This window comes from Geotrypetes seraphini, chromosome 6 (genome assembly GCF_902459505.1).
Source record: "Geotrypetes seraphini chromosome 6, aGeoSer1.1, whole genome shotgun sequence".
NCBI lineage: Eukaryota > Metazoa > Chordata > Amphibia > Gymnophiona > Dermophiidae > Geotrypetes > Geotrypetes seraphini.
The window spans coordinates 84,264,914-84,292,509 of NC_047089.1; positions in this window are offsets into that span (position 1 = coordinate 84,264,914).

Consider the following 27,596-nt stretch of genomic DNA (forward strand, 5'->3'; position numbering starts at 1 on the left):
GTTGCCTCCGGTCCTGCAATCCACAGGATTCCAGAAACTGGAAGTTCATTTAAAATTTCATTGCACAGCTATAACTTAGGCATTCCTTTCTTTTATGAAAGTGCTAGGAAATAAAGATGCCACTTCATTTAAAAAAATCCTTATTTCTGTTTTATATTTTAGTCCTTTTAGCCTTTTATTTCAATTATATAGCTGTGACAATTTCTTACGTGAGAGCAAAGAATCTTTCCTGGCTGAAAACAAGAAAAATCAAACATAATACAGAAATAGCAAGCTCTTAGGAAAGGCAAGTTAAAACATGTTGCTCATACAACCATCTCATCACATCAGGTTTCAGGTAATAACCCCCAAAATGCATTACGTTTATGAGCAGATTGCACATGTCACTTGACAAAATGACTCCAGTATTAAGAATTACTCAGTTTATATGTTGGGTTTCCCCTTCACTTGATGACTAAATGTTTTATCCAGACATTTGACATTTATAGGAAATAATTAACACTGAGTAATTTTGAAGGTAGATTAAAAATGTCATTTGCTATTTCACCATATTTATCACATCAGTATCTCCTGTACATTCATATACTTTTTATTACTTGTATTCTCTCTCTTCTTAAATATGCTTAGCAGCAGCCTACTGAAAATTATTAGTATGCAATTTAAAACATCATTTATATTTCTAGAGTACACAATAGTCTTAGGACCCCTTTTACAAAGCCATGGTAGTGATGTTGCCACAGTAAACACACTGAAACCCATAGGAATTGAATGAGTTTGATAAGGTTACCATGGCAGCATTGCTACTACAGCTTTGTAAAAGGGGCCCTTAGTATTCAAAAGGACTTATACACATGGCGGGTAATTATTTGAGAATTGTGCCAACATTTAGAAACCAAGAACATTGGTAAATGAGCAGAATAATGATAATCTAGAAATAAAATGGGGAAGAACTAAGGAAAATCTCACAAGACACCAAGGCATAAAACAAAAACAGTGGGCATGACAAGATAGATGAACCAGGTGATCCAGCACTAATTATAATTTATTGCAAATCAATATACAAGGAGAAGATGGTTCAAACCAAACAAAACTCAAAGGAGAGATTACAACAGACGTGACACAGGCTATGTTACAGCATAGTGTTTTTGTCAGAAATCCACAAATAATTTGTAATTTCTCTATAAATACAAAAAAAGAACTCAAAAAACAAAGGGCTCCTTTTATCAAGCCACGCTAGCGGGGTTAACATGCGTGATGTTCCATCACGCACTAACCCCCGCGCTGGCCAAAAAATTACCAGGAGGTGTTAGCGGCTAGCACGGCCGGCAGTTTAATACAAAATCTCTTAAAAATTACTCACGGATTTGCCAGGTGAATGCTCTCTATAAATCAGAATGAGATACGGCCACAATATTAGGATGCTGGAGAGACTAAACAAGCAACTCTGTGAGTACTTTTTAAGAGATTTTGTATTAAATAATGTGGTGATAGAATTAGACACAAAATTTTATATATTTATTTTCACAGATACATATTGGAATGTGAATAGTTATATGCCTTGAAGAAACGGTTTTATACCGTGAAACGTCAGCTCCTATCTAAATATCACTTAAATTCCTTATGATTTAGAAACACGACTTGTTTCAGCCCCAATTTAAATGTGGTATGGGCACACCCCTTTCGGAAGTTTTTAAGCCAATGATGTGGGCGGTGGAAGTTTGAGCTTTCTAGCTCTACCTATAATAAACCTGAGGCTTTTCCTTCCGGGGTTAGTGCTCTCAGTTAAACAAAGTGGAGTTATAGAGTTTATATAGCATATTTATTACCCACTTTTCACTACATTAAGCAACATAATCCTAATTGTTGCCAATTAATGCCAATAATTGATTGTTAGAAAAACATACAGGGACTCATATGTGAATACTAGTCAGTAAATTGAATGAAATAATAAATAGGAGACTGACTATGTAGATACTATGTACCAGTGGGAAGAGAGCAAATGACTCCTAAAAACGCTCAGAGAAGTGAAACTCTGAAGGGGAGGTGGATACCTTCCCTTGGGGCAAGAGTTTACCGTCCAGTCATTGCATTTTACTTTACAGAACTTCACTTTCTAGCCACTGGTAAAATTGTGAACAGTTTAAATAATTTATAAATTGACAAAAAATTGTTCAAAAAATTATACAAAAAGACTCTTGCTCATTGGAAACTATACACTTATCTGTGCAAGCTTTTTAAAGTTTGTGGTTGTACAGGCTCTTAGGGGTCTCATTCTGCTTCAGGAGACCCGATGCTACACACTGTGACACCTCTGTTGTAACCACATTATTCCAAGAGATGATCGTTTTTCAACTTCAAAACCTCCAAACGGTCGTTTGGAGGTTTTGAAGTTGAAAAACGATCATCTCTTGGAATAATGTGGTTACAACAGAGGTGTCACAGTGTGTAGCATCGGGTCTCCTGAAGCAGAATGAGACCCCTAAGAGCCTGTACAACCACAAACTTTAAAAAGCTTGCACAGATAAGTGTATAGTTTCCAATGAGCAAGAGTCTTTTTGTATAATTTTTTGAACAATTTTTTGTCAATTTATAAATTATTTAAACTGTTCACAATTTTACCAGTGGCTAGAAAGTGAAGTTCTGTAAAGTAAAATGCAATGACTGGACGGTAAACTCTTGCCCCAAGGGAAGGTATCCACCTCCCCTTCAGAGTTTCACTTCTCTGAGCGTTTTTAGGAGTCATTTGCTCTCTTCCCACTGGTACATAGTATCTACATAGTCAGTCTCCTATTTATTAATAATTGATTGTTAGCATCTAATTCTTGATAGCAGCTTGTTAGCCAATTAACTTGCACATGCATCTTGGATACACACTCAAATCTGGATGCCATAGATCGAATCTACGGAAATGTGATCTATTTGCCCCATAATGTATGATATAGAGTAATAGCTGGTATTATAGTACCTTAATGCAAATTAAGGTGTCACAGAAAACAGAGTAATGGGATGCAAAACATGCAAATGCATCAAACTCCTTACTACTGTATAAACTGAATAACAAAACTTGTAGTGAAGATTGCAAGCTACATTATTCCTAAAAATAAACTTCAGTAAATCTGCAGTTCTATACTTCTGGGTGTTTCCATTCTGATGATTCCTATTGTATCCAATACATGTCCACTCTCTTTTAGGTACCTCAGTCTTCCAAGGAGAAATCACTGGGGCCTAGTGGGGGCAAGACAGAAGCAATCCTGTCCCCTGTCAGCACCAGGTAAAAATGACACCGGTGACCCTTAATGGAAGCCTTGTAGTGCTACAACTAGAGTCAAGCTACCATATAACATTTTTTTCTGTAACACAACCTAATAACTGCTACTTATATGAATAGTCTGTGGCACTGAATACACAAACCCCCTCTTTTACTAAGGTGCGCTAACTGATTTAGCATGCGATAAACACTCACATGTCCATAGACTAACATGCATGTTAGCGTTTAGCACATGTTTGTGCGCACTAAATCAGTTAGCGCACCTTAGTTGTATATATGTGGTCATTGTAACATCTGTACAATTACTAAAGAAGGTACGGTAATTGTTTTGTTAACCCTGGTGATGACAGGAGTATCACGCTGAAAGGAGTTAACACATGTGATTCAAAGGGTAATATTTATGCTTTCCAATGCTCCTGAGGTAAACTTTACATTGGACAGACCGCAAGGAAGTTTTGTACGAGGATGACAGAACATAAATCCTGTTTAGCCTGTAAATTAATGGAGGCATCAATAGTAGAACATTGCTTACTACTTAAAAACTCTTTCACAGAATTACAGTGCTGGATTATTGAACAACTGATACCATCGGTTCGGGGTGGGATTTTAAATGCTTGTTGAGACAATGTGAGCAAAGATGGATCTTCAGTTTGAAAATTTGCTATCCGACTGGTCTCAATTCCATGATAGAGTGGAGGGCCTTTTTTGACTTTTTTTTTTTGACAATTCTTTGAGAATTATCTGTATATCATTAAAGAAGTCAGTTTTTTTGAACTGTGAACATACCTGTCAATCTTTAAAGTGTTTCTTGATGGCATTATCACACTTTTGACAGGATGAGTTCACAGAGCCCTTTAATTGGGAACACAAAGTAGCCATTTTAGTTTAGGAGGATTTGAAGCGCTAAGCTTGATTTGAGCTGTGAGTTTTTGTATATTATTATCAGTAGTTATTTGCATTTTTTTTGTTTTGTTTTTTTGCTTTAGCGGTTCCCCTGATGAAACATTTTTAGTGAAACAGGGGCCCTGTTGGGAGATTGCTAAAAAGTATTCCAGAAGTGAACGTATTTACTATAAGAAATGAAAATTGGGTACCTCTTATCCTTTCTATAAGAAGTTCTGTGTTGAGGAGACATCTGTTGAAGGTAAGTGCTGGCTTTTTCATTTGTTTTTTCATCATTTTCTGAGACTGATTTTTGGCTACTTTCAAAATATCATATCATCGCCAATAATCTCTTAAACAAAGACAGTGGATTTTTTTTATGACCATGGATGTGTCTTGTCTTATTCAATGTGACACTGAGGTCTTTTTCTCCACTGTTTTTTGATTCTTCAGAATCCCCCTCATAAGTATTTACGTGAATGCATGACATTTTGCTTTTTGATATTTAAGCATTCAGCTGTGGTATATTTGTATATTCAGTCACTATACATACATTTTGCCCTTATTTAGCACCTTGACCACCTTGACTCTAAGCAATAACACCAAGAGATTACCACTATAAGTTGCTGGCACCATTTTGAACCTGGTATTGGCAAAAGCAGTAGCAACTAGGGATTGCTATATGTAGAGCTCAGATTGAGAAACATTTCACATGTACTATAATGTGTCTTGAATCCATTCTAGAGTTTTTAACATGAATGTCTTATTGTAAACCTGCCTAGAATACTGGATTGTGTGCGATGTAAAGTCAATAAATAGACTCAGGAAGGTGTGTGATCTTTGCTCACAAGATGGGCATCAAAGTGGGAAGGCTTTGGATAGAATTGGGGGAGGGGGCAACTCATGAATTAACACCAGCCACGGCTTTAGGCTAATGCTCCAGGGCACTCTTAATAGTGCAGTTTGTGAGGTTGATCAAAAGCTGCATTATTCCTACTTTACAGAAGTAACTAAACTGCAGTACTAAACTACTAAAGGTTAGTTACTCTCATGGCATAGAGATACTTCTACTACTATTACTACTATTACTTATTTCTATAGCACTATCAGATGTACATAGTGCTGTACAGAGTCACAAAGAAGACAGTTCCTGTTCAGAAGAGCTTAAAATCTATACAGACAAGATGTCATGGATACAGTTAAGGGGAACAGTTAATATGCTGGCTGGGTTGGTGGGCTGTGGGCAGTGGGAAGTAGGGTTATGGATTGAAGGCTTTGTCAAAAAGGTGAGTTTTCAGTCTGCTTTTAAACAGACAAACTCAGGTAATTTATTCCAGGCACAGGGGGAAGCTAGATGAGAGGAACAAAGTCTGGACTTGGCAGTGGAGGAGAAGGGTACAGCTAAGAGCGTCTTATCTGAGGAACGGAGCTCTCTGGGAGAAGAGAAGAGAGGAGAGATATTGAGGGGCAGCAGAATGAACACACTTGTAGGTCAGTAATAGGAGCTAGAACTGTATGCGAAGGCAGATAGGGAGCCATTGTAGTTATTTACTGAATATATGTTTGTTTTTTAATGCCATTACTGACAATTTAAAAGAATGCCCTCTCTGTTGTTGCTGAAAATAGACATGAATATTTTCACAAAACTTTATTTAGACTAAGCATATTTTTCATCTTCTAGTTTCAGATTTTACAGCTGTCATGATTGTATTTCTGTTTCTATTTTAGAGATGAGACCTGAATAAGCACATCAATAATTACAGCTAAAGTGAGTAGCAAAAATATATTTTTCAATTTTATTACATGAAGACGGAGATAATTGTACTCTGTATATTGTAACCCACTGTAGCCCAGGACAGGGCTCAATAGCACTCCCAGTGGTTACCACAAAATAGCACACTGACGTGTGACCCAAAATGGAGTCACCCTGCAGGACTGGACTTTAAACAGGAACAAAAATCACAAAACACCACAATCAAAGTTCAGGAAAAAATGCTTCAACTTTACTCATTCTTTTCATGAAAGTAAGTAGTTCATCATTCAACTTGTAAACTTGTCAGAATTCTCCCACAGCAGCAAAACCAAAATATCAAAAGAAATAAGTGAAAACAGTACAAAATAAAGTTCTTGGCTTGTTCCCAGCCTTAACTAAATCCTCGCTGCAGGTGAGGATTTAGCTCTCCCTAGAGCTAATACTACCTGTGCCCAAGCAGGCAGTTTCAAAGAATACACAAACACAGTTCAAGGCATTTGTTCAATAGCTCTAGTGTCCAAAAGTTCCATTAAAGCCTCTGGCCAGTTCAACTCACTGCCAGGATAGGAGAGTGTCAGGTTTTGCAAACGAAAGGCCTCAATACAGGCTTTCAAAATTTCCCTCCAAGGATGATAGCAAAACCTCTCCCAAACAATACACACTCCCAGCTTACCAAAACAAAAATAGTCCCAAACAGTCCAGAACAAAAAATCACAACTCACTATTTGCTGGTAGAGACCCAGTCTACCTGCATGGCTTCAGAAAAATCAGGAGCATACTCTGACAGACTTTCCTCACACTCCATGGGCTGTTCTTCTGGAAATAGCAACTCCTCAGCTTGTCCAGCCTCTACCAGCTCCATGGGAATAGGATGGTTGCTCCTGCTTGGCCCCGGGGACTCCCTAGGGAGAAAAGGTTTAAACCTTCTCCCTAGCTGACCTCCCTTTCTGTTCTCAACTGCAGGTTTAAATACTTTGGGGCAACACCCTACTCTAGTTGAGTCAGCAGAGTAGCTGGGACCTCTTGGGCTCCCCCGGTGGTGGCTCGGGGATGAATCACCCAATTCCTCCCCAGTCAATTCAGGCTCCCTCTGGTGGTCAACGGATAAATTATCATTCTCAGGAACCACATGCCCCTTCCTGATTCCACCTAGGGTTTTCATTTTTACTTTTTTTCCTGAACTAACAGGGACCTTGGCAGGGAGAATACCTGGCTGGTCACAATATGTTTTTTCCATAGGCATATTATTTTAAAAAATTCCTTTGAAAAGAGCATCTTCAACACTATTCATTATCAACACAGGTAGTGGTATTGGTGGTTATTTTAGGAGCCCTAGTCCTGATTCGCACATGTAAATACCAGCAAGGAATTATAAGGTTTTATGTCCACTTGTAGGTGAGTATGAACTAACATGTGTTGCATCTGTAGAAGTTTTAAGTTCTATGTTTTCAATTAACATCATTAAGAAAGCTTACTGGTATATTGCAATATTCATAGAATAAAAAAAAATAAAATAAAATATTTTGTGTTAATATATTTTCACACTAAATAGTATTGCTAGTAGTCTAGTTAGGCTAGTGAAGCAGATTTTGTTCAGATGTTATTGCCTTTACTTTAGGGCCAGATTCATGTGTTGCCCAGAATATCATTAAAACAGCATAAAAACTGCCAGCATTACAAGTGCATTAAACATATGGGGCCCAAGAGGCCACAAGAGGCAGCCCAACTACATCATGTTGGCAGTGATGATCTCAGATCAATGCCAGGGCCATATCTGACCCCAGCATGAATATCTTGGACAAAGTTCAACAGCTCACACTTAGCAAGCCAAAGCCAAAATTGTCAAAGATAGACCTGCCTTTTAGGTGGGTCTATCTGTCCATGCACCTTAATGAACCAGCTAATAAAAAACAGCATTTACTAACTGTCGAATAACGTAGCCAAAAATGCAAGGAGTGGAAAAGCCACAAACTAGGATGAGAGCAGGAGTCTCAAATAAAATAACTTTATTAAAAACAATATATAAAAAAAATGAGGCTGCCAAAATACGGTCCTAATTGGTTCCTTAGTACATCCATTCATCTTTATTCTGAATGGATACAGCAACTGAATTTTGCTGCTTCATTTTTTATATAGTTTATATATATATATATATATATATATATATATATATATATATATATATATATATATATACAAATATAAATATGTGTGTGTGTTCGTGGAGGGGCATAATCAAAAGAAACGTCTAAGTCCATTTTGGGCCTAAGTCGCAAGTCACCCAAAGTCGGACACGAGAAAAGGTTCATTTTCAAACAATACATCTAACATATTTTTTTTCCCGAAAATCGTCCAAGAATCGCCCAGAACGCTAAGTCGTCCATCTTTATATCCCATTTTTGTCCAAAAATTAGTCCGTCACAAATGCCTAGAAAAAGACCTTTTGGGTGCGGGAGGGGCCAGAAAAGTGATGGACTGAACACTCAGACATGGCACCAAAGTAGTGGGGTACCTTACAGGGCACTGCTGTGAACTACACAAAAAGGGCCACACATAACCATCTCACTACAGTTTCCTTATAGGTCATGGTGAGCCCCCCAAAACACCCCAGAATCTACTAGACCTACCTATCTAAAACCCCAATAGCCCTTATGGCTGCAGAAGCCACTAATATGGCAATACAAAAGGGTTAGGGTTTTTTGGGGGGTACACATTTTTCACCATGAATGCAGTAATTAGAGTGGCTTATGGGCTTGGGTCTTCCTCTCCATGGTTCACTAACCCACCCCCAAGACCACTTAAGCCACCTCTATGCTGCTCTACTAGGCTTTCTTATGCCAGGCTGCCAGGTGCTGATGTTCTGGAGGCAGATATGTAAAGTTGTTATTACGATTTTTATGGTGGTGGGGGTCAGTGATCATTGGGGCAGTGTGTTGGGGTCTGTACTTTGTCCCTACAGTGGTTACCTAGGTCACTTTGGATACCTTCTTGAGACTTAGACCTGGTTTTAGATGGCCTAAGTCACAACGTCCAGATTCCGACTAGGCAGTGCTGTAAAACTTTCAGTTATACTTGCAGTGCGACTAAGTCTAGGATGGCCCATGTCCCGCCCTTGACACTCCTCCTGCCATGCCCCTTTTAGCTCTGGTCATTCAGCAGCACTGTGAAGGCCTAGGTCATTTTTAAATATGTCTAGAACCCGGTTCAATTGTCTTAAGTGCTGATTTAAGTCAGTTTTTGGATGTTTTTCTGTTTTGATTATGAGCCCCATTGTGCTTTTAATAAAGTGATTTTATTTTGGACTCCTGTGCTCATCCTGGTTATTTGTGGCTTTTCCATTCCTTGCATTTCTTTATTCAACTTTTGCGGTTTGTCACTCCTTTGTTTTTCTGGAGTGATATAGCTGGTGATTCCAGGGTTCGACAGGAGAAAGCTGGTTATCTCCTGCTGAATGTTGGTGGATAGCCAGACAAATGGGACTTATTTATTTGGGAGCTGTTCCTACCTGTCTAAGTCCCACTGAATATTAAGGAGGGGGTGGTTTTATGTCTTTATAACACATTTTTAAATACAGCAAAATTTCACTATACTATTTTGCTTAGCATTACCTTATGGTATCTATTGCAGAGTAAATTTGAATTGATGACAATTAGTTCTGAAAATTGATGCTAATTTGCTTGTTTAAATAAATTATGTGAGGAAATTGGGCCTATATTGATAAATATGATCCTTTGACTGCCTCTTGATGTTTTAGACGTTGATAAGTCCAAATCTAATGCTGATGCTGAACTAACCAGCATGTGCACATTCATTCCTTAATGTATTTTAGAAAAGGCTCTACGCTGTCAGATCCTTTTCTAAAATAGAACAGGAATCTGACATATCCCAACCTGTGTATCCCAATTCTGATTTATACCTTCTTTCCACAATCTGCTTTACTCTGTCCATTAAATATAACTACTGTATATACTCAAATATAAACCAAGTTATCCTTTTTCCTTCCAAAAAAGAAAGAAAAAGGGTTGACGCAAATATAAAAGGGGGGCACTATTATTAAAATGCCCTGCCCCATCAGGTTCTGCCCTCTGTCCTGCCAGATTCTGCCCCCTGCCCTGTCAGACTCTGTACCCTGTCCCCTCTCCCTCCTTGCAGGCCTCTGCTGGGCACGTGAGTTATAGAATTTCTGCCTTAATGGCTATGCTGTCATCTGGAGGGTGCACAGTTAAGTTTTAAGACTGAGCCCTCTATTCTCCATATTTTACAGGGCTTGAAATGCTTCAGAGATACTCTTCACACCTCTGCATGGGAGATAATGAAGTAGTCACAGACCCTATGATGGAGGGTTTGCCCTCCTGCATGGGTCCTGTCCTTCATACTGTTGCTTCAATAACACTAGGAAGAGAGTAAGGAAGAATCTATTAAAATATGAGAAAACATCTCCAGGAAGTTATAAATTAAGAGGTCCTTTCACTAATGTGTGCTGCCAGTGTCTGTTAAATCTTAAGAAGCTCATAGGAATAAAATGGTGTCTTAGCATTTAGTACATGCTAATTGATAGCACACACTGAATCTGTTGGCACACTTTAGAAAGAGAAACCCTACGGCTAATGATGCCAGATCATAGCACTAATTAAAACTGAAGTGGAAAAAGAGAGAGGTGGATCTATGAAGAATCTATTGTGCAGAGCAACCCCCACCCCACTCCCACCCCCACAAAAGATCTATCTATCCCAATATGGAACCACCAAACATACACTATTGTACATACACAAACTAGTTCACATGAGTGTCCTAATGGGAAAAAAATGCTGTCTTTTTATAAAATAGTATATCTTCTTTTGTCACAATGCACTATTTCCAAAGAATGTGGTCTGTTATTGAGAACTGATAAAATGACCAGAAATAAAATTAATATTATGAAAATTCCTGCAAATGACACAGGAAACAACACAAAATACAAATGTGCTGGTTGCCCATCCCTAGTACTGTGTAATAATCATATTTGCTTTTCTTCATGATTAGTAATAGAGGTCAGAATAATTGTAAATTCAAATGTATCAAATAGAATTATCTGACCATAAGATCTAATATTATTTTACTTACGTACAATGCCGTGTAGTTGTGGATTAGCAAAACAAATTCACTTCCCTCTTTGATTTTGCTGATCACTCTCTCTCTCTCTCTCTCTCTTTCACTCCCATTCTCTTCTTTTAAAATATTTTATTTATTCTATTTGTTACAATTAAATAACAAACATTAAGGATTACCAATGCAACATCAGTAAAAGAAATGCAGATAAAAAAACATCAAGGAAAATAAACTTCATCAGCGATCTAGTCCACATTCTCACTCACTTTTAATAAGAAAAAAAATGTGTTGCATGTTTCAGACACATGAAAGTATTTGTTATATTTTCACAAGCTTGAAAATCAAAAACAGTAATGCTATACCATATGTTTTTCTCCCATGAGCTGAAGTCTCACACCTAGGTTGCAGGAACAGAACTTTAGAGGAGAAAATGGTAATGAAAAACTAACAGGTCAAACAGAGCTAAAATCCTTTGTAATTGAATAACAACTTACAATTGAATAAAAAGAAAAGACATTCATATATGGAAGATATATTAATGTACAAGGAGGCGCTGAAAAGTTCTCAGTACAATCCATTGAGGGCTGTATACTTAGTCCAGTGATTTTCCACTTTTTTTTGTTCCATATTTTTCCAATGGAATGAAAAAAGTGGAAAATCGCTGGACTAAGTATATAGCCCTCAATGGAGAAAGCCTCAACTTTGTTGATTGGGCTGAGAACTTTTCAGTGACCCCCTCCTAATGTGTCGTTCCCCCCCCCCTACAAATGGCTAGCATGGTTACTGTTATCAAAAGACCACAGATTCAAGTAAAACATAAAGAGGTGAGATCAAGAGATTGAAATAGGAAGGAAAATTTGCTAACATACTTATGAACATGAATTGGCGAACTGGAATTTGGCCTCTCTGAGTCTAAAAGTCTGTGCATTATTCCACAGCATGAACATTTTGGAATTAATTTTTTACCAAGGTACCTAAATTAATTGGAATATTGGAAGTTAGCCTGGCTGACTCCCGCAGTTGGCAGCCAAGCCAGAAATTTAATGCAGGGCCATATCCGGCAATTAACATTGAATTTCCAGTCTATTTTTAGCCACTTAAAAGATAGCTGGCTAAGCCAATATTCATTGGCAAGCCAATTAAGATGTAATGGCTAAAGATAGACCTGCTATCAATGAAGTTCTGTCTGTCCACTCAACTTAGTCAGTCAGTCAATGAATATTGGCACTAGCTGGTTATATCAAGTGACATAGACGGTGACCGAGCTAGCCACTAAGTCGCTGATTCTATAAACAGTGCCTAGCTTCTAGGTGCCTTTGAACATGGGTGTCAATCACCCACTAGGCGTTGTTTATAGAATCATGCCTAGCAGTGCCTAAGTAGTCTTAGGAAGGCATTAAAACCTTAGACACACTGCTATTCAGGCCAGGCTTTTCTTGGCCTGAATGAGTGTGCCTAAGTGGCTACATAACTGAAACCATGCCCCAGATCCACACCAAATCTGTTCCTAATTATGCCTGATTGCTGGTTGGTGCCTTGGTGTAAATGCTTACCTTGAAGTGGTAGGCACCTTCAGGCTAATTCATTAAAAAAAATAAAATGAAATAATTGGTTGTTAATGGTTCTTTCAATTTTCAGCACTGATTAAGCCAATTTTAAAAAATTAAGTTAGGCACCTAGATATGCTGGCACACTAATATAGATACCTAACTTCAGGCATTGTTTATAGAATCTGAGCCATACCCTAGATCTATTTGCATATTCTCCCCCTAACATAGTCAATAGGGCTAAATGGTCTTCTGTCCCATGTACAGATCACTTTCTCCTAGAATTTGACCTAAACCTAAGTGACATAGACCTGAACTCCAAAGCCACTAAAGACACTACACTAGTCCGGAGGAAAACAAGACCTGATCTCTTCTGGAACATAGTGTCAAAATCACTCCCTTCCCCCTCGAACATCACCTCAATGATAACCAACTGGAACAAAATCATAGCCGATACCCTAAATACTGTATCCCCCCTCTACCCACGCAAAATAAAACCAAACCAAACTTCGCCCTGGTTTACAGAGTCCTTAAGACTAGACAAACAACTATGCAGACATCTAGAGAGGAAATGGACACTAGAACACAGAACACAATGGAGAGCAGCCATAAACAAATATAAGGACAACATATCTGAAACAAAGAAAAATTACTACGCCAGTAAAATAGGAAGTAACACAACCGACAGCAAAAAACTGTTCCGCCTAGTACAACAAATGACAGCCCTCCCCCCCCAAACCAAGGATCTGCAACCTTCTCCAACAAAATCTCAGCCCAAGAACTTGCAGATTTCTTCCTCAACAAAGTCAAATTGGTCTAATCGGAAGTTGCCAAGATAGCCTCATCAAACTCGTCCCAACACAACTATATGGAATACACTGAACCCATAAATGCAGACCAGATCTTGTCTTCATTCACTAACCTTTCCTTCCCCGATACCAATAGACTAATATCAAAACTAGCCTTACGAAGCAATCCCCTTGACAACTGTCCTCCTTACCTTCTTTCAGCAGCTCCGCATCATATCATTAACTGGCTCACTAACCTGCTAAATAGTTCCTTGAACCAAGGGCACCGACCCAAAGAAATGGGTAAAATAGCCTTAACCCCTATACTGAAAACAACCCAAGCAGACCTCTCCATAGCATCCAACTACAGACCGATTGCTGGCATTCTGGTCCTCACTAAAATCCTCGAGTCACAGATCAGCAAGCAGCTAGCCTCATACATAGAGCTATGATTAGTTCAGAATACAGCAGTTTGTTTGATTTTTGGTCTCAAGAAGTATGATCATGTTAGTCCTTTTTATGCTAGATTACAATGGCTGCCTTTTGAGGCCAGAGTGCGTTTTAAATTTGGGTGTATCTGTTATAAGGCTCTTTTTGGTTTATTACCTTCTTATTTGGTATTTTATTTGAAATTGTTCACTTTATTAAAATTTACCAGAAATTCAGGTATGTTCCTCTTCCCTATCCCAAGATCCTGCCATTATAAGACTTTTTTGGACAGGAGATTGGAATATCAGGCGGGGAAGATGAATTGCTGGATGATTCTGTTGACTGTTCAAGCCAATTCTTATCCTATATTTAGGAAATTATTGAAAACATATCTATTCGATAAACAAGATTGTTGAGACTTTAAGATGTGTTCTTTCTAGGTTCTGCATTTCAAATGTACCTTTTATTATGTTTCATATTATTTTAAATCTATTTTTATCTGATTATGTATTTAACGATGTAGTAATTATGATAGTTGTTTTTTCAAAATTGTATTACTAACTAAAATGTTCAGTCTTACTGTTGTGAACCACCCAGAACTGCTGGTGGAGCGGTATATAAGAAAATAAATTATTATTATTATTATTCATACATTCCAATATGGATTCCAAAAACAGCACAGCACCGAGCTCCTCCTCATCACTTTAATCACTAAAATCAAACAATTGCTAAGCTCGGGTCATCAGGCCATTTTACTCCGATTTGATATCTCCACAGCCTTCGACTCAGTGGAACACCAATTACTACTAACCAAACTCTCGGAAATCAGAATAACAGGAACTGTACTGAAATGGTTCACAGACTTCCTACAAAATCGCGAATACATGGTCAAAAGGCAAGAATCATACTCCAACCCCTGGAAGACATTCTGTGGTGTCCCACAAGGCTCCCCATTATCCCCAATCCTATTCAATTTATTCATGAGTTCACTGGGCCACATCAAAATGGAAGATAAAACAAGCTCCGATCCCAGATAGGGAGGAGCGCGGCCAAATCAGCCAAAGCCTTGTGCGAGGGGGGGGGGGGGGAGTGGGAGGACAGAGAAGGATAGGGTAAGGAGGAAGGCAGTGGAAGAGGGCCAATCGCCAAAGAGTAGGCTGGGGGGAGGAGGAAACAGACTAGGGGTGAGCGGAAGGAGGGTCGCCCCTTTTCGATCCAGCGATCACATAAGAAGATCAACAAATGGATGGTCAAATTCATGCCTACAATCCGTGGGTTTACGTTATCACATGACTTACTTGAGGACAGCTGTCCGGGTGTATACCGGCTGGACAGGGTACATCTATCTGATATCGGTTTGGACATATTCATCAGCACGGTCCAAGATTGCATAGAGGCTATGTTACTACGGACAGGGCCACAGCCATGACATTTGGGGGGAACCCGCGATAAGCGAGGTTTCGCTATCACGGGTAGTGGAGGGTAAGCACAGCATATGAGTAAAAGACATACACCTTTACAGTTGTTAAAGAAAGGGGCACGTCACCTTGCTTGGACAGCGGGGAGTCAAGGCCATGATATTCACAGCAACATTCTGCTGAAGAGAGGACCCATCCTTGAACGGGATGGGACTGGTGAGCAGGGGAAGCTTGTACGGCACCCCCACATTGTGAATGGATGGAGAGGCATATGCTGTGCACCTGATCATGTGGTTATATGTTGCATAGTACTAATAAGTGATATAGACATGGAGTGTTATGTCATGTTCATATGTTCAGTTTCGATGTACAGTTGATCACAGTTCATGAGTTATTATTCTGCTCAGTTGATGACAGCTTGTGATGTAATGTATTGTGCTGTTATGGCTGCGGCCAAAAAAATTCCACTCTAGTTGAAGAATGCCCGAGTCTCGTCATTGTCTCACAACGGATGGGGGAGGGGGGGGAATAGAGCAACAAGTGCTGAGTGCACGATTTGGAAACTATACTATCGTATGCCGACGACATCCGCCTCCTCATCCCCATAACCATTAACCATCCCAATATTGCTGAAAAAATATCAAACAATATAGATAAAATTCAAACCTGGGTAATGAACAACAAGTTGAAACTGAACACCACTAAGACCAAAGCCATTGGTTTCCACAACGCACAACAGAATGTCATACCTAACCTCACTCTTTCATCAGGCATCACTCTCATAATGGAAAAATCCACTAAGGTATTAGGCTGCATCTTAGACAACACTCTCAAAATGGAACCACAAATATCTAACCTTCAGAAAAAGACCATACGACTCACAAGACCATACTTCCACCCACACCACTTTGCTCTGATCATTCAGATGATGGTCCTACCCCAACTGGACTATTGCAACTCAGCCTACCATGGCATCAACATCACTCTTATCCACAAACTACAACTCATCCAGAACACAGCTGTTACATTAATCTACAAATTAAATAAATTTGACTTGATTACAACCTTCATCAAGCAACTACATTGGCTCCCAATATAATCCCAAATAATCTTCAAATTGTCATGTATCCTACATCAGATCCTATATGGAAGCTCAGAAGCCCCCTCTCATCCAATTATTCTCTAATGCAGGGGTGCCCAAAACGTCGATCGCAATCTACACGTCGATCGCGAAGGCAATGCCAGTAGATCGCTGAGCCAATGTTCTACCTAGCATCTTTAGCATCTATTAGCTGGGCGCTCTGCACTCAGATGACATGCTTCCCCCTCAGCGTCCTCCGTTCTTCCCTCTGGACCTATCACAGTTGAAAGTTAATTATGGCAGTCTGCAGAGCAAATATAGCAGACTGCCATTGGCCTCTGTAGCATGTTCCTTCTGCCGCAGTCCCGCCCCTGACATTAGAGGAGGAGCGGGACTGCAGCAGAGAGAACATGATACAGAGGCCAATGGCAGCCTGCTACGTTTGCTCTGCAAACTGCCGTAATTAACTTTCAACTGTGATAGGCCCAGAGGAAAGAACGGAGATAAGGACAGTTTCAATCAAGAGGTCTGAGATCCTGACAGTCACTGTGTATGGGAAGCAGCATAGGTAAGGCTGAGCCCATTGCGAGGGCCCCGGTGGGATGGGGGTTGCTTTGGAGACGCTGGATCGGGAGGGGGGAGACAAAAGGACCTTAAGGAGGGGAGGGGGAAAGAAGCCTTGAACCAAAAGGGAGGGGGAAGAAAAGGCAGATCCTGGACTACTAGAGGGGTTAGAGAGGGGAAACACTCTGAACCGAGGAAAGAGAGATGCCAGACCCTGGGGAGGGGGAAGACAGAGTGAGAGAGACAAAGACTTGAACCAAAGGTGGAAGGACTCAAAATGTTAGCAGAAGGAAGATAGAGAGAAGAAATCTGAAACAAAGGGGAGGCAGAAGAGAGGGGGCAGATGTTGGACTATGGAAAGTGCAGACAGAGGGGGAAAGACCCTGAGGAAGAACAGAGAGATGCACAATCATAACAGAGGAGGGAGAGAGAGGGAGACATGTTGCCAATAGGGGTGAAGGAGAGAGAAAGAAAAGTTAGACTCCTGGAGGGACAGAGAGAGATGTTGGTTGGGGAATGGAACAAGGTCTGGAGGACAGAAGAGGTACACACAGAATATATAATAAATAAATATGGGGGTCTATTACTAAGGCGTGCTAGCCGATTTAGCGTGTGCTAAATGCTAATGCGTCCATAGAATATAATGGGTGCATTAGCACTTAGCGTGCACTAAATTGGCTAGCGTACCGTAGTAAAAAGGGGGGTATATGTTTAGTGTTTTTATTATTGGTAGATCATTTTGACTTGGTCATTTTAAAAGTAGCTCGCAAGCCCAAAAAAGTGTGGGCATCCCTGCTCTAATGTTTGGTCGAAATCAAAAAGAATTCTTAAGAGTCCAACTAAACCTACCATCCAGCAAATACCTCCACTACAAACAAATTTTCCACTCTATGCTAACCTATCTGGGTGTAAAAATCTGAAATGACCTACCAGAAGCTATCCGGAAAGAGACACTAAATTCAGAAAAATCCTGAAGACTCACCTTTTTGACAACTAACTATCTCAGTTTCTGTATAGCATCCCCTACGTCTTAAGTCCCTCCTCTTATCTCTCCGTGTCCTCTTCCCCTCTTTCTTTTCCCCTTCCTCTTTGAACTGTCGCCTTGAGCCTGTATAGGTATGTTGCGACTCACAAATGGAAGATTAGATTAGATTAGATTAAATGATAATATTCAGTGGCCATCTCATGCTGAATATTAGCATATGTTTATTTATTTATCGCCCGCCCTTATCCAGGGCAAGTTACACGTTAACATACAAAATAAGGCCTTTAGCATTGCTTTGGACACCAGTTTTTGGCTCTGCTCATTTCAAACATTTACCTGCGCTTAATGCACTATTCATACGATAGAGAAATCATCCTTCGAGACTCTTGACAAAGGTATTGATTCCGAAACACTGTCAGTGTCAAGTCTTCAAGTCTTTGCTGTGCTACTTCCAATAAAGTGTACTTTGAACTGTATAACTGTGGCTGAACTATTGACATCTTATCCTTACAACTGCTCTGTTGTGCTATACCAAGTTATCCCCATAAGTGATATCCAGCAGTTAAAAAGAAAAAGTTAGACCCTGGCCCCAGAAGGCCCATCCTAAAGATATATGATATGGGGCTGATATTTAGAGTGATTTAAGCTGGCCAGATAGGCTCTGGCTCACTTAAATTCTCTATCACTGCCTAAAGGCCGATATCCAGCAATAAATTGGGCAGTGCCACTGAATATCAGCTCTGACTGCCCCCCAAAAAGGTGGTCCAGTCAGGAGTAGGCTAGGTGGCAGTGCTGGGGAGAAGCTGGAACTTTTGCAGGCTCTATCGATATTGGGGCCCGCATAAGATGAGAGGATGAATTTTGGACAGCTCAAAACTTTAAAAGCATAAATTTTTAGTTAAATAAACTTACAAAAAAAAAATCCCCCAACCCCTTGAATAGGTTCCCTTTTCTCTCCCATGCTCCCAATCACTTTCTGAAGATGCCCACTTGCCCTTCCTCCTTAGGCTATGACAGGACTTCCAAAGATGTCCCACACACCCCACTATTTAGGTAGGCCCTCCCCCAAGCCTACCTAAGTACCTGATGGCCCAGTGAGGGGTTTTCGAGGGCAGGAGCACAGCTCCCTTGCTCCTGTCTCTTGCTGCAGCTCTGCAAAATGAATGTCACAACCTCTAGCAGCAGCTTGTGGTACTTCCTGTACTATCAAGAGCTGTTACAACAGGTTTTGGCAGCCATTTTACAGAGCCAAAGAAAAGTAATGAAGGAGGCATTCTCCTGCCCTCAATAAACCTCTCCTAGACTACCAGGTACTTAGGTAGGCCTGGGGGGCCTACTTAGGCAGTGGGGCATGGAGGGCATCCTCAGGGGGCTTTTGTAGCCTGAGGGAGCAGGAAATATGTTCAAAAGGGGGTTGGGAGGGCAGAGAGCAAGGGGGATATGTTTGGAGGGGGGTCCGGTGTTTTTTTTGTTTGTTTGTTTTTAACTTACGTGACTAGTCCAATATTAAGCTGGGTGGTCACATAACTCTTGTGCAGCCCCAGCAAAATATCAGCCAGGCCAAATAAGCTTGGAGCAATCAGTCCACCCAAAATTATCCAGTGATGTTCAGTACTGATGCTCAGACATATCCTGACTCTGAATATCAGCGGATAATGGAACAGTTTAGAGAATTATGCAGGGACAGAAATCAAACCCGTCCCCACCCATCCCCATTGGAAATCAAATCCGTCCCCGCTCATCCCTGCTGGAATCAAATCCATCCCCCCAAGTAATCTCTTCCATCAACGTCCATCCCCACTAACTTCAGAAGTAGTAATTTCATTTAATTATGCTACTTAATTAAAGGCTCTGGAAAAGACCCATTTACAAATGAGCAAAGACACTTTATTAATTTGGAAATATTAACTGGGAAGAATACATACTTTGTAAATGGGTCTCTGCAAGAGTCTCTAATGTAAATATCGTATTTAATAAAAAGCTAGCCGCGCATGCGCACTCCTATTTGCGTGTTCCGTGCGCTGTAGGTCCGTGGCCGAAGGAGTGCGCATGCGCGCTTATACGTACCCAGTCGATCGCCTCCACAAGCCGGGCTGCAGCCAGCCGCCGATCTCCGTTCCTCCTGCACCATGGCATGCCAGGCATGTCCCTGCCTCCCCCGCCACCGGCCTCGGGCTCCTGGGGTCCGGTGGCGCAAGCCACCAGGCCGGTGCTGAGGCCCCGCCACCCCGCTTCCGCCCTACATGGCGCCGCCAGACCCGGACAGCTTCCCACGAGGAAATAACAAAATGGCCCTACACTCACAGACCCGCGAGCAGGGTTGCCATGGAAACCCAGCCGGAATAACATGCAGTCACAATGGTCAGTGAGAGGGGATCAGGAGCTAAAGAGAGATTGAAAAAAACAAACAAACAACAGTGGACAAGGAGAGAGAGACACACAGACAATCACAGAAGGACAGGGGGCTAAAGAGACAGATTGAAAAAATAACAAAACACAGAGGACAAGGAGAGAGAGATACACAGACACTCACAGAAGGACAGGGGGCTAAAGAGACAGACTGAAAAAATAACAAAACACAGAGGACAAGGAGAGAGAGAGACAGGAAAAAAATGACAAACAGACATATAGCAGCCAAGGAGACAGACAACAACAACAAAAAAATATAGACATACTTACATACAGCATCCAAGTAGACAGACAGAGAAACAGTGTGCAAGGAGACAGCAAAAAAAAAAAAAAAATACAAACAGCCAAGGAGACAAACAGAAAAAAATAAAAAATACAATGCCCAAGGATAAATTCAGGAAAAAAAGACATACAGACATACAGTGGCCAAGGAGTTAGACTGCAAAAAAGACATACAGACATACAGCAGCCAATGAGACAGACAGACTGACAGCGACCAAGTAGACAATCAGCAAAAAAACACAAACAAACACAGAAAGCAAAAAGAGAAAAACATACAGTGGCCAAGGAGACAGGCATGCAACAAATAAGAAAAATATAAAAACTTTTAATAAATCAACCATACGTGAAGAAGGAATAAATAAAAAAAGGAAGAGACACCTACAGGGAAACACAGGATCAAGAGCATACAGAGAAAACAGAAGTTTGCAGGAATCAGGAACATATAGAGAAAGGAGAGCAGAGACCCCTGCAAGAAGAGAAAAATAGCAAAGAGACTGGGGATGAGAAAGAGAGCAGATATGCTTGCAGGGAGAAAAAGCTAAGCATTAATGTTACAGCTTGAGAGTGCAGACTGAGGAAGAAAGCAGAGACAGCGCTACACAGGGAAATGGAGGGAAGAAAGAGACAGAAAGAAAAATACAGACAGACATACATTCTAGCACCCGTTAATGTAATGGGCTTAACGACTAGTAAAATATAAATACTTCAGCTGATGAGGACTCTCAAGCTATGTCCGCTGAGGACTTTTCTGAAGATGGCCGGGGGTTCCTTTTGCCAAGCTTTGAAGGTAGCAACAGTTTCCCTGAGTCACAGATGCTGGCACCTCAATGGCTCAGGGATGCTGTCAGTGATTGCTACATTGGTGGAGGGACATTCTGGGAGTCTTTGGAGGAGGTCCTCAGCTGGTGGTGCTTTGGGATCTCCACCAGCCATAGCAAGGCTCAGCCAGTACTTAAGCATAGGAAAAATAAAACCAGAAATGCATTTCCTTTTCTGTTTACCACAGTATAAAAACTTCTGTTATATGTTTCCCAAAGCTAACATATTTCAATCAATAAAATCAATTTTTTTAACCTTTGGAGATTTATTTTTCCAGTTTCTCTTTTTTCTGCAACTGCAAATTCTTCAAGCGGTTGCTGTCCATTGATTTATCCTACCATGGTCCAGCATTTCTCTCTTCCTTCCATCCCATTGTACAGAATCCTCATTCCCTTATATCCTGGACCATTCTCCCTCTTTTTCCTTTCCCCACTCCTGCAGAGCAATTCTTCCTCTCTCCTCCACTCCCATGTGCAACATATCTCCCTTTCTCTCACTGTCCACCATCTCTCTCCCTCTCATTCCCTCTCTTGCTGCAAAGGGAGTAGAAAAAGAGAGAGAATGAGGGATCTAGGATGCATCTCTCTCACCCCCTCTAAAGCCACATCCAACGTTTCTTCCTCTCTCATCCTCTGGCCTCTTGCCCCTCCCCACCAGCCCCATGCCCAACATTTTTCCTTCTATCACACCTCTCCAGTGCCATGCCACATTTATCCCTTCATTCCCTCCACCACCATGTCCAACATTCCTCCCTCTTGCATCCCTTTCCATCTGGTCCACCCTTCTCTCTCTACCACAACATCCATTATTTCTCCCTTCCTCCTCTCTACCACCATGTCCAACAATTCTCCCTCCCATCATATTTGGGTATCCTCCCCCTCCCCCGAGGTATCTGACAGTTCAGCGGGGATCTTCATGGCAGAAGCACAACCCTTTTGCTCTTGCTTCCTTGCTGCTGCCTTCTAAAGCGACTGCTGCAACCTTTCGTGGGTGCTTGCTACATTTCCTGCAGTACTGCAAGAGGTCACAGCAGCCATTTTAGAAGGCAGTTATGAGAAGGCAGGAGCAAAAGGGTTGCACTCCTGCCTCGAAGGCCCCCATTGTCCACCAGATACCTCAGGTTGATGACCCTGCCGCACCCATGGATCATCTCTTCCCTCCCTTCCCACTCACTTCCAACCTGTGAGGCATCTTACTGGCCTTTCTCTTCAGGCCGCCAGCAGCATTCCTTCACTCCTCCACAATACTGGTGGCTGACCTGGAAGCCTTCTCTCTGATGTATTTGTGTCATAGGGAGAGCTTCCCTCTGATTGCATCAGAGGGAAGGTTTCCGGGTCAGCCGACGGTACCATGGAGGAGTGAAGGAATGCTGCCTGTGGCCTGAAAAGAGCTAAGGAGTATGGCTGCATAGGACCCACCACTGGAGGAAAGTACTGTACCCACAAGATCTCCGAACAAAGCTGACCCATCATCACAGGATCCCGGTGAGTCTGGAGGGAATCCCTGCAGACGCCGCAGGATTCCCATTGTTCCCATTACCATGCAGCTCTCTTCTCCAGTTTAATATTGGGAGATACATATTTTGACCAAATTTTGATGTATTCTATAAGGCCACAACATATTTGCTTGACAGCTGTATATTTAAAAATACACGTAAAAGACCAGGATCCAACTCTAACTGCACAAGTACTTTTCCTTATTGATCCCTAATACTGTAAGAAAAAGCTTTTCCTTGGATAACACTATCATTGCATTTGGTCCTTTTAAAGCTTCAAAACAGTTGGTTAAAATTAAGGATTGATAATGAGAACGCTGACACAGTATGAATCATTGCTAAGGTAATGAGCCCTATAATAATGAATCACATACAGTATATTCCTCAATTAACTTTTTTACCACACATTTCAAATCAGATTTAAATTCATTTTGCAACTGAAAATTACTGTGAAACTAGCTTCCAAGCTCAATGAGTCAGAAACTAAAATGAGAACTGCATTTATATACAGACCACATCTGTGGTTTCAAATAAATAAAAACATAAATAAATAAAAATGACTCAGCAATGTATATTTCTACCTAGGTGCTTGATAAAACTTAAAACCATTTAGGGTCCATTTTATCAAACTGTGGTAAAAAGTGGTCTTGCTACATCCTTAGTTAAAGTTGCTTGGTGTTGGAATAGATTCCCTGATGAGGTAGCTAGGATATATTTAGAAATGGTTTTAAATTATATTTATCTCAGCATAGGCCTGATTTATCCCATTATTTTTATCTTATGTTCACTATCTTGAATAAACACCAGCTGATATTCAGTACTATTTGGACAGCCAAGAACAGCTCCTGATTAGTCAAATAGTATACAGGTATGAGGAGCCACTGAAAAATTATCAGTCCAACCTACAAAGTTGGGGTAGTCTCCATCGAGGGCTATACATTTAGTCAAGTGATTTCCCACTTTTTTTGTTCTGTATTTTTCTAATGGAACAAAAAAAGTAGAAAATAACTGAACTATGTGTGTAGCCTTCGATGGAGACTGCCCCAACTTTGTTGGTAGGACTGAAAATTTTTTGGTGGCTCCTCATATAGCTGGCTAGCCAGTGATATTCAGTGGAAGATAGCCGGCTATATCCCACCTAATATCTCTATTCCCAGACTTTCAGATAACCAGCTATGTCATGCGATATAACTGGTCACCGACAATATTCAGTTGCTGGCTGGCTAGCTAAGGATAGCAGCTAAACAGACCCATCTAAAAGGCAGGTCTACCTTTGGCCACTAGGACTTAGCTGCTGAATATTAGCTTGACTTGGATATTCAATGTCTAAGGGTTAAACATCTGCACATACATTTTACAAAGGGCTCAATGCACTTCCTGCAGAATTCAAAGACTATGCCTGAATCAAAGGTAAACCTTGGCCTGTATTTGCTTCTCAGCTACAGCTATCTGGGGCTCTCTTAACTGATAGAACTTGGACTAATATTGCATCTCAACCCCTATCTAAGAGTTTGTACTAGGGGCAAGATGACCCTCCAGTGACCAAGGAGTCAGAATTTTCTGAATGCCTCCAGGGAGGAGCTGAAGTTCCTGGAATTGCAGCCTGATATAACATCAAGGATATATTTCTAGAGAGGCCCAGGTCAAGCGTCGGCACAGGAGATAGAAAGAATATTTAATCTCCAACGATAAGACTTCTGATCAAAGGTATAAAGGAGGAATCTCTGGTCCGATTCCTCATCCTGCTTCCAGAGATCCGATGCCAGAGGCCTGAAACAGACTGCATCCATTTCAGTGTTCCTGCATTGGCTGCTTACTACCTCTCTGCTGGTTTCCTCTCACTTGATTGTGCTGGGTATCACTCCAGAATCTGGGCATAACTTTAAGGCTCTTCCCATCTGAGAGACCTCTCGTGCACCAGCTGGTTGTATTTATCTCTGTTATATCTTGGGTAGAATTTCAGGAGGCAGAATTTAACAGTCTGTAGATTAATCGTGTGTTTACTCTGATGTGATTTATGCAATAGTGGGGTTGTTGTGTCTTCCCTAAGCATCCTAGCTTGTACAGTGCATAAGTCACATCTCAGTTGTACTGTCTGATCATTCTAGCTGTCACATGTGTTAGGAATAAAATATCTATTTTTATAAAACCTGGCCTGGCTCATTGCTTGTTGGTAAGAGTTATGGTAAGTGTCCTGTTCTCTTCCTGATCCTTACTCATGGTGGTGGTGCCCACACGTGACCTGTTTGATTCACCGTTATCCCCACAAATTGTATTAATCCCACTGCATCTGAAGCTAATAATCCCTCGCAATGGGCCCCATGAACTCCTCTGCTATGGCCAAGTCCCCCAGTCTTCCCTCACATCACCCCTCCCATATAACTCCCAAATGTCCCACAACAGAAAATAATAGATGGGAGGGTGGGTAATGTTATGTGCTGATCATGCATGTAAATTATTATTATACCAGCATATCTACATGTATGTGTGCATATATACGAGTTAATGCTGAAAATAAGCTATAGTGCTATTCTGAAAAATACGGAATGAAAAGCACCCCACTTACTTAAACATTAGAGAAAAAGGCGATAAATTATCATGAACTCCAATACATAAGGGGTTATAAACCTTATATATATAAGCCTAATTCATTCAAAAGTTTCTAAGGTCATACGATCCTCAGGCCACCTCCCCACTCAATATATGTTCACAGTAGGTGGCTTTACACCTCCACTCGTCATTGGATCCTTATATTTTAATTTCTTTTATATTATTTTATGCTTTTTATATAAACTTTTGTTCTTTTTTACTTGAATACTTTATAAATATCAGCTAAAATAAGTTTACTTAGCTTTAATCAGCTTAATTTCTGGTCTCAGTTCACAGAACGGGGGATAACCGAAATGTTTCACCCATGTGTTCTACAACGTTTTTTTCAAGGCTATCACTCCCTGCAATCATAAAGCGGAATAGGTTAGTCTTAATTCTCACCCTATGGTCAGTCAAGCATTTCTATCTGGTTACCAAAACAATTATTTTTTGTCTTACCCATAACTTTCACTCCATTCCGAACAGACCAATTTCCTCTCCAGAAATGGAGGAAGCAGTTTAACTTCCTGTTTATAGAGAGCCCTCCCATCACTGACGTCCATGACTACGAACGTCTGACGTCATGAGGGTTGCCCCTGCTTCATAATACATGTCATTCACACTTTTAAACACTATTCAGCTCTTCTCACAATTTCATGGATGACATATTTCGGACGCGTCCCCGAGGTTACCTATCTAGACAAGAGTGGCCCATTCCAGTTCATCATTTAAGCCATCAGGTGCCACTGTATTCAAACAGTAAATCCATTTTTGTTCAATATAATTTAACCTCACTTCCTAGTTCCCTTCACTCTCTATTTCTACTGTATCTATTACCCTCCACTTCAACTGATCCACCCTATGTCCAATAGGGGCTTGCATGTTCATTGTGTTTAATCTGGATTTATGCTCATTGAGCCGCAATTGTACAGCCTGTTTTGTCTGGCCTACATAAACCAGGTCACATGGGCACACTAATATATATATATATATAACCCCAGAGGATTTGCATGTGGTGTTTTTCCGAGCTTTAATTATATATCCAGTCTGAGGGTCCCTCCATTCATGGCCTTCTATGGTGGTATCACACCATTGGCATCGCTGGCATTTAAGATGTTCCCCTTTAGCTTGTAAACCATTAGCCGTCCGCTTAGGGGAATCTTAATATTTGGCCAATCGTCCTACCCCTCAAAAATGCAAACATAGGGGGTTCCTCAAACTCAGTATGCAAAGATAGAATATGCCAGTACTATTTTATCAAAGATATCATTACCCTAGTGGCCTCCGAGCAGGGTAACACACAAACTATCCTTTTATCCTCAACTGGTTCAGATTTATCTTGTAATAATAACTCTCTATGAGCATATCTAGCCCGTAAATAAGCTGAACGTATGGCTTTCTTAGGATATCCTCTTTGCTCAAATCTATCTTCTAGATCTTTTGCCACCACCTTAAAATCCTCTATTGTGGAGCATACTCTCCGAGCTCTTAAAAACTGGCTAATCGGAAGGCTATATTTCAACCTATAAGGGTGGAAACTATCGAAATGTAAAAGGGCATTTCGTGCTATGGGTTTCCTAAAAAGGGTGGTCCTGAATTGAAGATCTTTCTTTACAATTAAGATATCCAGAAATTCTATCTTTTCTTTACTGAATGATACTGTAAATTTGAAATTGGGATTTTGAGCATTTATCCAAGTTATGAATTCCAACAATTCATTCTCAGGACCCTCCCATAGGAAAAAGATGTCATCTAAAAATCTCTTCCATAGAGAAATATTTCTTTTATATCCAGATGGGTAAATGACCTGTTCCTCAAATTTGCCCATATAAAGGGTGGCAACAGAGAGGGCTAAAGTGGCCCCCATAGCCACCCCTTGAATCTGTTGGTAGAACACCCCTCTATATACAAAAAAACTAGATTGAATAATCCACTTAGCTAGTTGCATCAGGAATTCAGTACTTATTCTGAACAATCGCCTCATCCAAGCACCCACTACCAGACACAGAAAAACGCACTCCCCATTCATACCCCCCCAATCAAGGAAGTAAAAAGAACAAAACTACACAACGGCCTCCTAGCCACTCAAGCCGCAAGGCTGGACAACCAGATCTCCAACCTTCTGATGACCACCCCAGACTATAGGACGTTCAGAAAAGAAATAAAAACCACACTTTTCAAGAAATTCCTGAAGCAGCA